This window comes from Elgaria multicarinata, chromosome 2 (assembly GCF_023053635.1).
Source record: "Elgaria multicarinata webbii isolate HBS135686 ecotype San Diego chromosome 2, rElgMul1.1.pri, whole genome shotgun sequence".
Classification (NCBI taxonomy): domain Eukaryota; kingdom Metazoa; phylum Chordata; class Lepidosauria; order Squamata; family Anguidae; genus Elgaria; species Elgaria multicarinata.
Genome location: NC_086172.1, coordinates 113,838,802 through 113,854,361, shown reverse-complemented (window position 1 = coordinate 113,854,361; position 15,560 = coordinate 113,838,802).

Here is a 15,560-nt window from a genome sequence, read left to right as displayed (position 1 = left end):
TGAGGGCTGAAATGTATGGTCTGTCAACTGTCTATATCTAGTTTGGGCCAGTAAACAGATGTATGGCTTGCCCAAAGCCATCCAGTTCATCAGCTGACTGTGTGCCCGGTTATCCTCTGCCCAAATTCAACACTATAATCACTGGACCATGCCGGATCCACGTGTAATCCCAAAGCTTTTCCTGTGAACAAACATTCTTACTTACTGTTGTACAAAGAAGCCGGGTTATGAAATATTTCCATATGAATCCATTGTCCAGAAGCTGGCTAACTAAGCACAAGAAATCCAGAGTGCCAGATAAACTTAGAGAGATAAGGAAGTGCACGGCTAGAGTGCGTACAGTACCATCACAATGAGATGCCATTGTTTATGGAACAAACAAAAACTCATATGCAAGCAGATGGTCAGTCTGGATAAGTAAATAAGAAAGGCTAGGGCTTAAGGCTGAGAGTGAACAATAGCCCCGGAAGAATGCACGCCACCCTCTTTGACCAGACTTCCATCCAGGAAACTCAAGCTGCAATATAGTCGTCCTGTATCCTGTCCTCTCTCTAAGGGCATTGATTCAATTCCAGTTAATCATACTGGCCATGCTTTCCTGCACATGTTGCACGCTGCAGATACGAAACAGAGTTACTGTAGGTAGGAAATGTTCCTTAAGTTAAAGACTCCTCTGCACAGTCTGAAAAAGGAGAAAGAGGAACTCAAAGATGAACTTTTGGGATACAGAACAGAACGAGCAGATGAAAATATGTTAAACAGATGTATCTACTATTTAAACTGCCAGTAGCTCTCCAGGGTTTCAAGCAGAGATTGTTGGTAGGGACTGGATCTGTTAACTTCACCATACAAACTACGAGCTCCATCACACCTATTCCCCCCCCACTTCCTGGTTTGCCTCTGCATTTTTTTACCGCTATTTCATAAGTGCAGCAAGCGTTCCTTCCTTTCACAATCGTCACTATACTGGTGAACACTCTTTTCACTTGTTTGGTCTCCCCCTGCTACTGTGCCTGCCCCGCCCCACCCCGCCCCTTCTCCTTCCCCCTCCAGTTCATTGGTTCTTGTCATTGATGGAAATTGTGATGGAGATGGCAGCCATCCCCCTCCCTCGTTGGAGCTACTATGGGAAACCAAAATGCTTACAGCTCCCTCATTTTTAAAGATAAAGAGATGAAACTTGGAAGTCCAAGAGCTCTTAAGTAGGGCTTTAGGTATGCCAAGTTTGAATCAGATCAGTTCATCCCTAGATATTTTAGGATTCTTTTTTTAAAAAAACTCCCCTTAAGCCATTGTCCTGATAGTCCACCAATGCAAAATTCCACCTGTTTGCATCTGTGGAGGATCAGTTTTCCTTTACTTTGATAATAGGCAGCTGTGCATCTCCAGTTCATAAAATAGAGATCTGAGGACCCAGCAGATCTCTATTTTATGAACTGGAGGTGCACAGCTGCCCAGGGCAATGGCTTAAGGGGAAAAATAAATTTAAAAATCTTTTAAAAAATCAAGGGATGAACTGATCTGATTCAAACTTGGCATACCTAAACCCCTACTTAAGAGCTCTCAGGGTCCCAAAGTTTCATCTCTTTACCTTTAAAAATGAGGGAGCTGTGGGCAAGGAGGTGGGTGGGGTTGGAGGAGCAAAAGTTTGTTAGACTGGCTCAGCCACTGATTGACATGCGTGGAGTTGGAGAACTGCTCTGCCTTCACCTTTTGTCAGCAAGCTCTCCCTTCATAACACACACACAACAAAGGAAAAAGTGAGAGGACAGCACTACACTGAGGCTTCGGGGTGCATTAAGTTCGCTTGGGGAAAATAATCCAGACTTCCCCCATTCTAGGAAAAGACGGAAAAGGCTAGGGAAGAGGCAGGGTGTCTACAGGACAGGCACAGCGTCATGTGAGTACCGTGCTGCAAAAATGCACACCAGGCATGGTGAGAGTGCATTAAATCACTGGTGTAATGGAGCCCTATGTGCTCTATCCACCCCAGCTGTAGTGTCTTGGCTTTCCACTTCCCTTACCTCATGCATCAGCAAAATGGAGCAGAGCCTTTTGTGGACAATGGGGTAGCCAGAATTAATGTGGACAAGCACTCTTGTACTTTTAATCATTTATTTAATAATTAAAATTCTGTTCAGGTTCTTTGTCCCAGGGCAATGTAATATAGAATCAAGTACGATATAGTAACAACAATAAAATTACAAGAGAGAAAAGGCATAAAAACTGTTCAACCAGCAAGCAATCTAAAATCAATTTAGTCTGAATTGTAATTTATTTATGTATTCAATCTAGGCAAACAGAAACACTGCCATTTGTGTAGAGAAAGGAATTTTACTGATTACAGCTTCTTTCACCAAAGCAGCATCATAATGGGAGAAGCTACATAAGCGATTCTGTAACATTTTGCACTGATCATCATTATCACTGTGCAAACAAAGGACAGAACATTTAGACTTTTTTCTGGAGTGATTCAGGAACACCTTCTTTGCAAATTATTCAAGGGCAGACTCACTGAAGTTTATCAGCTCACTTTTTAAGAAGCAAGAACTCATTTTAAAAACTCATTGTCATTGGCCGGGGTAGGCAATGTGGAGCCCGTGGGCACAGATGCACCCCGAACACCTTCCTTGGCACTCACTAAGGTGCCCTCCCCCCTTTTAAAAGTAAAAGTAAGGCACAATCCTATGAGATCCGCCCCTGATGCTCATAAGCCTCTGAATTCGGAGTCTTACAAGCATCCCATGAAGGCACGGCAGAGACAATAATTGCCTCCGTGATGCCGCCCCCACGGCATTTTAGCTAGATAGCCTTCCACCCCATCTAACTGTGGGGGGCTGTCTTGATAATAGTGCATTGGCGCTGTGAGCTCTCAACCCCCCACATTTGCACTCCTGCAGGGTTGTCCTCACGTGAAGGAGTGAGCGTGGGGGTGGTATCAGTGGTGGGGGGGAGGAGCCGCTCTGCCGCATCTTCTCGAGCTGGCTGAGCTCCTCCAGTTGCCCCCCAACCCCATCGTTTTCCATGTAGAGCAATTGCTCTCTGAGCAGCCCTCCTTCTCCCTACCTTCAGTACCCCAAGCACGGAGGTGTTCCAGTGGCCATTTGGCCCACCCACTCCTCCCTGTCTGGCCTATGGTGACTAATCATGGGTCCCCATTGGCTGGCCACGCCTCCGCTGCAACCCTAGAGCAAGGCGACAGACACAGATGAGCCGGTGTCGCCTTGCTCCACAGAAAAAAGTCAGGGTAAATCACCGACTTTTTTAGTTCAGATCTTTGGGGAAAAGTCCTGGGATGGCTGCGCAATGGCTGCTGCATCATATAAATGAGTTAGCTCCACTGTGGAGCCACCACAGAGCTTTTCCCATGCAAAGACACCCTCTGGGGCACTGCTCAGAGGGAGGGAAGGAGGCTGGAGAGGCCTGGGGATGCTGTGTAAGCTGGCCTCTCCATTCCCCTGCCCTCTCCGCCCACAGAAATGCCCCCTTTCCCCCTCTACAAGGTTGCTTTTGTGACCTTGGAGAGCTAGTCTGTGCGGTTCTCTCTGTGCCTGCTATAAAGGGGAAGGGGAGAGGGGAGCGCATTCCCAGGTCAGAGCGGGAGCCTGAAATACCCTACGCTCCCCCTGCCCCAGACCCTGTCCAGAGGCCCTAGGATTGCTTCCTATCAACCACCCCTTCCCACCAGCTACTCTTTGCTCCATAGGTGGAAAATTGGAGGCTTGATAAAAATGCCTTTGTTTTCCCCTCCCCTGTGGAGAAAATGGAAATGCAGGGGGAAATGCAGATCAGGCACAGGAGGGTGAAACATCCACAGACTGTATGCTGCTTACCCAGCCAAATTAATAGACCACCTGTGGCTGTGTTTTGCATTGCCACACACACACACACACACACACACCCCTTGGGAGATCAATCAGAGATCTCCCAGTGCAATGTGTCACTCAGCCTTAACCTGGATGCCTGTCAATTTAAATGAAATAACACTATTCTGCCTTGCACTAAGGAGACAACCTTGCCTCCTACGTAGCAACGCTGGCATCTTTCAGTGGAAATAATATCTAATTAGAGCGTTTTGAGAGGAAGGAAGACGACTGGCTATATTCTCACCTCCATTTGTAGAAAGTGGAGCAACACTATTGCTATTTTTACATTTCCTAGCAGGAAGAAAGAGAGGAAAAATGACTACCAACTCCGCTTTCCTGAGCTAAACCAAACAGTGTGTAACGATGAGCCATAGAGATTTTTGCATCCTGAAATGCCATGTCAGCAAAAATTGTGAATGTGTTTGTGTGCATATATTTCTCAATGAAAATGCAATGCATTTTTCCATGAGATGTAAACACACTACTTCCTTTGCACACACTGTTAATCTTTTACTTGTCCCATCAAGCATCCTCCATTCACTAGTCTTCCATTCACATAGCCTGCTGTGCCTTGTCTGGAAAAATCAAATCAAAGTGGATAAGGCTGAAGTGGCTCGTGTCCACTTCATACAGTATACAAGAGCATCTATACCAGGAATGGGGAATGTGTTATCCTATGGACATTATTGGATTGCAATTCCCATCATGCCACACCATTCGCCATGCTGGCTAGGGCTGGTGGGAGTTTGCAGCCCACTAACATCTGGAGGGTCACATGCTCGCCACCCCCAATTGATATTGTATTTCAAATGTTGGAGGTAAATATTCCTTGCACTGACACAGACAATAAATATAAGGAGGAACCCTTGAATTTATTTATTTATTACATTTTTATATTGCCAAATAGCTGAAGCTCTCTGGGCGGTTCACAAAACTGGCCAGAGTTTTGCAGGCAACCTAGATTAGCTGCAGGTAACCTAGTGCCCTCCAGGTGTTTTGGTCTATGACTTCCATAATTCCTGTCCATTGGCCATATTGGCTGGAATTGATGGGAGTTATAGTCCAAAATATCTGGAGGGCACAACATTGCCTGCCCCTAATCTAGATTATACTGAATGATTCTAGATGGTGTGTCAGGCACACATTTTCTTATCAGAGTGATGGGACCCCTTAATGGAAAGGGCTACATTAACCAGACAGTAAGGAAACAATTTCTTTGCCTAGCAATATGTATATATTAAGACTGATTGTACCTTCCGATGTCCCCTGATGAGAGCCTGGCACCCTGTGACAAGATTCCCTTTGTTGAATAATGTTTTGAATTAAATTACAGAGTATAATACCCTCATTGTGACAAATGAAATCAGCTTCTTCGCTCAATGTACCAGCCAGAGAAGAACAAAAGCGTAACATCCCAAGGTCTGGCACAGAAATATCAAAACAAGGGGAGACTTTTCAGATTTCTTGCCTGAAACAGAGGGAGGCAGGACCTAGGGAATATCGGGACCTGCTCCAGTTGGTTCCCCACCCCCACCTCCACAGGGCTAACTGACATCAATTACTTTGTGAGAAAGAAGGAGGACCAAGAGAGACAGAAGCAAGGAAAAGGAGCCTCAGGGCCTGCTTACGTTTTACTGCCTCCCCTCTTGTCCTGTTGGCAGCCTACTTGGGTCATCCCCCCCTCTTCCCTCCTCATCCCCTTTCCTTGTGTGTCATGTCTTTTTAGATTGAAAACCTGTGGGCGGGGACTGTCTTTTTATTGATTGATTGTGAGTTGCTCCCTGGAGGGTTTTTTGGTTTTTTTTGGCTGGGATAAAAAAAAATACAGTAAATAAAAAAAAAAGATACCAGTATTATATTTTTGCACAATACAAAAAGTAAAATGAGAATTGCAGTCTACTCCTGAATGAACTGTGCACCTAATTAGAGGTGATGGTTGCCCTGGTGCTGATGCGTTTTGTGACCTTGGTCAAGTCACTGGAAATAATTGGTGCATGCCTGCATAACAATAATTTCTATTGTCAGGGATACTGGAGGCTGTGGTTGTTGCTCTTATTTTTTCTCCTGCTGATCTTAAGTGGCTAGATTATGTATGTTTCAATATACTCATATCTCTGCAGGGCTCTTGGGATTCAGCCAGCTAAAAATCTAAACTAATGATTTCATAAATAAGGAAATGGCTAACTGTAGGCCTCTTGGCATCCACTAGATTCTGGATCTGATGTAGCCTTGCAAATAAAAATGGGGACGGGTGAGAGAGACATTCCTGTTTTCCTCTCCCATCTTCTCTATTCCTTTCCCCTCCCACCCCATTCAGTGGAGGCTCATGGTTCCGATGTCAGTGAGGCAGTAAATCCGCTCCAGGTTTCAATCATAACCAATCAGAACTCTAAAGGAGCTATCCAAAGTGAAAGGCACCCTGGATAGCTCCTTTAGAGTTCTGACTGAAACCTGGAGCGGATTTACTGCCCCACTGTCATCGGAGCCAACATCCTCCCCTGCCCTCATTCCCCTGCCACCGCAGCCCACAAGTTCTCTTCCTCTTACCTGCCAGAAGAAAGATGCAGAATTCAGAACCAGCAGCCTCAATGCTCCACTGCATGTCCCCAGTCGAGGAATCACAGCAAGAGTTACGGCTATTTATTTTTGTTTTGTTTCAAATTACTCTTAGGTCACCTTTAAGGGTAGAACCTCTCAAGGCAGCATACGAGATAAAAAAAAATGTAGATATGACATAAGCAAAAAGAAAATTGATAAATACATATTCAGTAAAACACTATAAAAACAGATAATAAAACTTGCATCCTACAGGTCTTATTGGTGGAAAGACCAGCAAATAAACAAGTGGGTTTACGTGAAGGCCTGCAAAAGAAGAGGCTTGACAAAGTCCTGCTGAAAGTTGATCCCAGTGGTACAGGGCCACCATTGAAAAGGCAGTTGTTTTCAGCAAACTAACTGCCTTTGGCAGCGGGCAGGTGAAAAAGGCCTTTCTGAGATATGGAGATAGCTGAGAATTGCAGCAGAAACTGCATTCCATTGCACTTTCCCCAACTGGGTGAAAAATGAGCAGTCGAATACATGTTCAGCTTTGATGGCACTCCATGGTTTCTGAGTCAGTGCGGCCATCCCCAGACTCTGCCGCTCATTTGCAGGCAACTGTGACTCGTCCCAAGAGAGCAGAGGAATGACAAATTGATACATAGCTGTGCCATGCCAATGTCTCCTCCCGATGTCCCTGGCTCATTTCTCCCTTCCAGCGCCACTCTGTGAGTCTTGGACCCCAAGCAGTTGCTAATTATGATAAAATCCCTGATTTGGGGATGGGAATTAGGATAATGAATTGATACACGGTGGTTACTATTTTCCGCTCTGAACAAAATGCCTGTATTAATTTTTGCTAAGCAAGCTTCATTTACTATGTAATAGACTGTGGTTAGGGTAAAACATCCATCCAAACATCTGGTGTAATCTGTTCCTCTAGAAAGAGATAGATTTTTTTCCATCTAATGTCATATTGCATACCTGTTTATTTGGTCAGAGGCCAGAAAGTTTTGGAACATTGATTTTGTCTGTTTGTTTCTTAATGTTTGGGGTGAACACAGGCTAAAGCCTTTGTGGGTGGGTGGGGATTAGTTTTCAATGTTACAAGGTGAAGTAGCATGTATAGATTTTTTTAAAAACAACAACAACAACACACCATTGTAATCATCTTGCTGGAAAGAACTGGTCCCCCCGGGCAGCTGGCTGTTTAGGAAACGTTGTCATCTCTGAATGGGTAAAGTCTATCTGAGCCCTGTAAGGTAATGGTGCAGGAAATTCCATTTTAGGCTCATTTGTCTTCTGTTGCCATTCACATACACATTACACATGCACAAATATACAGGGCTTCTTGGGTAAGCACATGTGCCCCCAAATTGGGGGCCAGGGCAATTCAAGAGGGGGAATTTAAGCTTTTCCCTCTCCTGTTTTCATGTTGAAATTCCACCACCACCACCACCACCCATTGCAGGGAATGCTTTAAAAAAAAGGGGGTAAAAGCTTAAATTCCCCTCTCTCAAATCGTTATGGTCCTGAATTGGGGATGCACATTCTTACCCATCGGTAAGTCAATCATACATACACTTATAGCTGTGCTAACTCAACCCACAAAGGATAAAGCCGGTTGCTTTTAAATCAAGCGCAGAGCTGGAGGAGGATGGGCAGAGAGCACTGCAAGGAGAGCCCAGGTTTTCCCCCAATCTTGCCAAGCGGCCCTGTAGGCCTTTCCGACAAAACATGCACAAGCCACTCTGCTGGATTCAGATTTTACAACAAGCTACCCTGGGAACAAGCCAACAAGCCATGCGTTCTTTCCTTACATTTATTTTATTCACTTTGTCTTTGCTGTTACTGTTTTTCACTGGAGGATTTTTTTTAAAAAAAAAAACCTGTCTCAGTTTCACTTTTAATCCCAAGTCAATTCCTTCTCCTCAGATCTTGGCTTCCTTCTCTAATTCGTCAATTGCAGAGACTGCAATAAACTATGTTCCAAGGAAAACAGAAACCTGCTTTCATTCACTTTTTATTAAACTGAAACATTTCTATTGATCAGAGGCTGCAACACCAATTCTCCCAAACTCAAGCTCAACTGAGCGCTTAATCGACTTGAAAATGTCTTATCGTTCTGTAAAGAACCATATTATTAAAGTTGGAGGTATTAATTAAACTTTCTGAAGGACCTGGGTGTTTTGGATTAAGATTTGAAGCAGATATGTATCAAAAATGTAAGTCAAACTGTTAATTGAATTATATCCCCACACACACCCTCCCAGAATGGGGAAAATTTCAAGTGAGGTAGGTGTGTTAAAGCTTCATCCCACCTACGCTTTTGTTCTGGTTCTCCCTTAAATTATCCCACTTCAGTTATATAGCATTTATATAGCGTATGAAAGCTTGCAAACTTACACTTACACTTCTGCTGTAGCGTTGCTGTGATCCGTTGAGATTCACTTGCACAACTCGTTGTTTTTGCTGTCGCCTCTGCCCATTGATCTCCTTTGTACCTCCCCCTACAGTTCATTGGTTGGTAGTAGTTGGACACCGCGCCCTCCCTCCCTACATTTTTATTACCTCTTGCCTAGGCTACAGCCATTCCCCTAACGCTGCCTGGATGCTCCCTCCCTCTGTGGCTCCTCCTTAGGAAAAGCTCCCAAGCGTGGAAAGAGGGAAAATCTTTCCACCCCCCCCCCTGCCATTTGTCTCCCCTCCAAGCACAGACCAAGGGGCAGCATGTCATGTTAGCAGTTGAAATCAATGGGATTTACTTTTGAGTAAAGTAAATCCCATTGAATATGCACAGCTTCGCATGTTCAAAGGAAAAGAAGTGCAATCCTATGTTCCTTTGCACTAGCAGACTATAAGCTCCAAAGGATTTGACCATGGAAATTTAAAAAATCATAACAAATCAACGGATGATAAATCCAAGCGGATTCAAATTCGTTATTCTGAAAGCCCTCCTTAACACCTACCACTGTGCCAATTTGGATCACTTTATCTTTAAAAATGAGGGTACTGCTGGAAGGAGAGTGCATTTCCTACATTTCTTTTAAAATGTGGCACCTTAAAGCCCAACAAATTTATTTTCGTATAAAATTTTGTAGGCATTGTCCACTTTGTCACACATGAATTGAGGAGACCTGGATTCAAATTCAGCCATGAAGCACATTGGTGAGCCTCACATCGTAACTACAGAGGCTACTCAATAGGGAACTTCAGTTGCACAGGATCCTGTTTAGATGAAGATCCTATGTCCCATTTCAAACATTAGGTAGTATACAACGTTAGTCCTACATAGAGTGGACACATTGAATTGAATGTGCCTTAAGTTAGGGCACAATCATATGCGCATTTATACAGAAACAAGTCCTACAACACATGGCATTCCCCAGCCAGCCAAATTAGGACTTCTTTTCTGTCTAATCATGCACAGGATCACACACTTAGTCATGACTAATGGGTCTACTCCACGTAGGAGTAGCATTGCATTCTCATTGCACTGAGCACACATATGTCAGGCAACCCTATATGTTCCATGAACGTGGAACTATGCATTCAGCATTAGTGAGAAAGATGCATTACGGGTTAGCTTCAACTTATTTATATCTCTATTTTTATCACTGAAAGGGCAAAGAAACTTTGCATTGCATGGGCACAGAAGTTCAGTTAAGATTTTCATATTATTTTCTTTTAAAATCAATCAATCACACCATCTGCTGTGGCATCCCGAGGTCCCTAAGGAGGTTCACCTGGCATCTACACTATACTCTTTCAGATGCCAGGTGAAGACCTTTTTATTCTCTCAGCATTTTAGCAGTCTATAAATTTAATTTTAACTTTGCTGTTTAAAATTTGTATTTCTGCACTGCTGCTGATTTTATCCTGGTTGTGCTTTTATATTGTATTTTATATCATGTTTTTATACTGTTTGTTTTATACTTTGAATGGTTTTAATTTTTGTGAACTGCCCAGGGAGCTTCGGCTATTGGGCGGTATAAAAATGCAATAAATAAATAAATCATCATAACCATTTTTTCTTTAAATGCAGTAATTATTTTGAGTCTGTAACAATGATCAGATCAGTGAGAGCTTCCTCACATGGAGTTATAAGTGCACAATAATCAACCATTTACTTTTTTGACTTTAATTTTGTCATGTGTAAAAGCAAATAACTAAATGTGAAGGTGGGTAGAAATATGGCCATTTGTTAACAACTCTTTGCTGCAGTTGCAGCTCACCCATGAACGCATGAGCTGGGAATAAAATTCACTGAGAATAGTGGGATTTCAGTTCCTTGCAAGGGTGCTTAGAATTGTCTGAAATGGATCCAAACATGGATTTTGGACTGATTCCCTGTCACAAACAGGTTCACTCAGGATGTAGAGTGGTATATAAATCTTGTAAATAAATAAATGCTGGGTTGCTGAAATCTACTAAGATACCTGTTCATGTTGCATTTTAGATATGTTTGAAATCCAGTAACAACATGGCTGGTCCTAAATTGAAAAGCTCTATTCAGGAAGGTTTAACACAGCTTGTAGTAGATGGGAGCCACTAACTTTTAGTGTTTTTTTTCATGATAACGTTAAGTGCATCATATCCCAATTGCACAGAAATAAAGAGCTTGAAGCCCTGCCAACTTTGGGCATATGGTAGCTCTTATGGAATGTTACATCTGTGCGCAATAACGTCAGGGAATTCAGCATTCCTGGAATTACAGGTCCCATTGACCTCGTTCGCACATAATGGCAATTCATGGGTTGTTTAACTATAGCTATAGGATTCCAGTAATAATCATTTTTTAAAAGGGTGGTCTATGGGAGGTTGGCTTACACAACCCGCTGGGAAGCTCTCTTATACAAGCACCATTGAAATGCTCTTAGGTTGTGCGAGGCCAGTGTGCTGCTCCTGAATTCTATCCATTTCAGCGAATTTCCCCATGGATTGTGGCCCATAGGGCAGTACCACCTGCTAATTATTATTATTATTATTACATTTATATCCCGCCTTTTTTCCTCCAAGGAACCCAAGGCGGCATACATAATCCTCCTCCTCTCCATTTTATCCTCACACCAACAACCCTGTGAGGTAGATTGGGCTGAGAGTCTGTGACTGCCCAAAGTCACCCAGTGGGTTTCCATGGCTGAGTGGGGACTAGAACCCAGATCTCCTGACTCCCAGTCCAAGACTTTAGCCACTACACCACACTGTCATGGTCCCCCCTTCCATCTGCGGTAGCCGTGTCACCATGCCTCATGGTGAGACTCTCTTTAAATCACATCTAAAAGGCCGGGGAAATAACATCACAGAGATGGGGGAGCGCTTTTCTGGCTCAGGATTTCAGGGGTACAATTTGATAACAGTCCAAGGACTAAATGATCATAGGAAGAGGTAACGCGCACTCCGCAAACCAACACCAGCAAATAAGAGCTACTCATCTCTGCAAAGAAAACAGAGCTCAAAGAGAAAAAGGAAGAGAGCCGGGTGGGAAGACAACACAAGACCTTGAGAAAGAAATCTTCTTCAGCTAGTGCAATCAATAAGGAAGCATCCCTGCAAATTACCCAACCCCGATCAATGAGTCCAAATTACCCTAACAGCAAGTCCATCATAGTGAGATGCTAAATGCAAAAGTCTTGTTCTTATGACTGCAAGGAACTTTCAGTCAATAGGCATTCAAGCCATGCTGTTAACTAGCCTTATTTGTATGCCTCTTCAATTTGGAAATGTTTGGGGCTTATTTAGTAATTATAAGCAACACTGATGGCTTGATGGAAACATTGCAAATAGTATTAGTAGCACATTATGAGATGAGTGATATGGTGGCAGCAAGTGTCTTCGTTGAACAAGCCAAGTATCTGAGGGCAGAAGCAGCCCGAGTCAATGAAATAATGTCCTTCAAAGGTTATGCAGCCAAAAAGATTATTAAGACTGCAATCCTATATATGCTTACTCAGGATTGAGTCTCACTGAACTCAATAGGATTTACTTCTGAGTTGACATATATAGGATTGCACTGTAAACTGACCATAGGATCCTACAGCCATGAAGCAGTGATCAAATCAAGCATAGAATAAATGGAACAGTGGCCCCCATACCACCACCAAGATGGCAGCCCTTTTAACCAAAGTGCTACTTAATATACAGTAAGTAAAGCACAGGCTAACAACGCAGATAAGTATAGGAACAATACTATGCAATTTAGTTTTGTGCTGTTCAATAATGAACTCAGTTGCAGGAGACCTGCTCTGTTTTGTATCTGGTCACTCTGTCTGTTGCAATGAAGCTTTAACTGTCATGATGAAGAGGGAACTTCACCAGGTGCTGCATGCATACAAATGACACCTGCTGAAATGCCCTTTTCAATACAACTCTTAAAGAGACAGGAGCACTGTCCTCCTTTCCATATGGTCACCCTATTCATAATGAACACAAACTCACTTTCAAAGAAGTAGATTGATACATGCAAAGCCAGGTCTGCTAAGCCCACAACAGCCACAGCAATGGTCAGGACTTGCCTGCCTATATTCGGATTTGCTTCAGAGCCCGATAATTGTTCGGGGAGATAATTTTGAACCTTGTAAGTAGAGAAATATTAGTTTTAACTGGGTGGGTACTGTTTATTTTATTATGTATTTTGTACTCTTGGAACTGCCCAGAGAACTTCAGCTTTTGGATGGTATAGACATGAGGACACGTTGGGCTGGAGGACACGTTGGTTGGGCTCAATGGCCTTATAGGCCCCTTCCAAATCTGCTATTCTGTGATTCTAAATGACTCCACTGGATACTGCCCACTGTTTTTAATCTGTATTTTGTTATTGCTAGCCACCTTGACGACCATTTTTGGTGGAAAGACGGGCTATAAAACTAATAAATAAATAAAATATACCACACAGTTAGTAATGAAATGTGTACTATCCTTCTGTGCTTGGACACAATCAAGGAACTTGACTTACATTTTGAGGAGAGAGAACAACACAGCATCAGGAGATAACCTACAAGTTCAAGGTCCGCAAATCAATTTCACATATGTTCAAACTATTGTAAACTGCACACTACACAAATTTTTGATTTGGAGATCAAGAAGCTTTCACATCCACCAATCAATCTTAACTCAATTGTGTGACAAATATTGCATGCGGAGGCTTTATACAAAATGCCTGCCCTCCTCCTCTCACATTGCAAAATGAACTCTCTACACAGTTCTCCTTAAAGTCTCTTTAATGTTTTAAAAGAATCCACATAAGTAGTCCATCCCCACAGCTGATCAATCTTAATTAATTTCAAGAGGCCACAGATGGTAAAATGATACTCTCAAACAGCTCCCTGAGGAATCTCATTTTCTACTGCTCATTAAAAAGAAGGAAGAAAGAAAGGGAATTATACTTTTTACAGAGTTTCTTCTGCTCTTGCAGAGGATCTAAGCGTTAAAATATAAAACAGTTCTTCTACAAACAGGAGCCCAGCCCCTTAGGTAAGTCCTGCATCTCCAATGCAGTGCAAACAATCTTTGCGTGTTTGTTAGGACACATTCTTTGATTTGTTTCAGGGGGGGAATGCAAATGAAACCTGGGTTGCTAGTAGTTTAAAAGAAACACACAGATAAAGAAGACTTTGAAATATGTAATATATAAGACACTGGGGGAGATGATGAATTAAATAGGATGGAAATAGAATATTTTTCTCACAGAAATAAGATCTAAACTTCTCTTACATGGAAAAAACTATTCCCAGTATCTAAGCAGTAGATGTTAAACTTCCTTTGCACATAGGCTTGTCTGCCACTAAATCCCAGCACATGGGAAAAGATTCTGCCACATGCTAGAAAATGTGTTTGCTTCATAGGGAACGCTGACCAGGTTTGTTGGGTCTCATTATTGTTACCGTTTCAGCAGATGGTAACAGCCCTATGCTATACATGCCAGAACTGAGTCTCATTGAGTTTAATGGGGTTTACTCACAGTCATATTAGTTGGTAGAAGACTGCAGCCTAAGAATGAGTTTTGTCCTGACCTTTAATGGGAGGAAAATATTTTAAATTTAGGATCTGCAAACAAAGAGTGCTAAAGGACATATTTTTTTCAAAGTTAATGAAGTACACCATTTTGGCATACATTCACTCAAATTTAAAGTGCAAAATGTCACAATATAATAATCAGATTTCATAAACAACGTAGAGCAGTCTTGAGATCACCAGCTTTTTAAGCTGCTCCCAAGCAGCTTACCACACTACAAGCAAGAAGATGCTTACTGACATATCTCATAACGTCTGAAAAGGAACCCAAGACATCTCCCCGTTACTGAATGCCAGTGAAGATGGGCAAGTAAGTTCTGTTGTAAAGTGCAACAAGGAACTTGTAGATCCAGCTCCTGAAACAGTTCACAAAGTCCTTTGTACACTGCAATGCAAGTGCCAAAAACTAGAAATGCAATTCAGATTGCACCTTTCCTTCCCCTGAACATGTGAAGCCATTCTAAGCAAGCAGTCCTGGACCCTATGAGCATATATTTGGGAATAAAAACTGATTTACAAATTATTAGACTGAGAAAGGTAGTAGAAATAGTATAATTCGTGTCACTCCACAGGGCAATTCCCTCCTTACACCGTGCATTAGAATTGTATAGAATTGCAGCCATAGTCAATAATGCCGGCAATATCTGTTTCTCGTAATTTGGTAGCTACATTTGAGGCCTACTATTTCTTGAACATTAGGAAATATGCAAATGTTATGAAATATGCAAAAACATGTGCACACATGTATCGCACACACAAATGTGATAGATCCAAGAATGCTAAAACCTCAGAGACTTTTCTCATGTTCCTTAAGAAGCATGGAAACACTGCAACGCAGTGCAACGCACTGCAACGCACATTGCAAAGGTAACATCAGAAGCTCTCGCTCATATGGATAAAGCACATGGCGTGGGATCTCGATGGTGGCATCGTCTGTCCCAAAATCAGAAGCAATGATGGAGTTGGAACCTGTGCTGTGGTTCCTCTTGAGATGGTGCGTGTTTCTGTTGTTACCTTCATGTCATCTCAGTCCATGATGTAGGAAGGAGCCATACTACAGTGCTCCCATGCAACAGAAATGAAGTCAGAAGGCACACATGGCATCTACTGCCTCAATCCATGTAACTTGTAGACTTGCTCTTA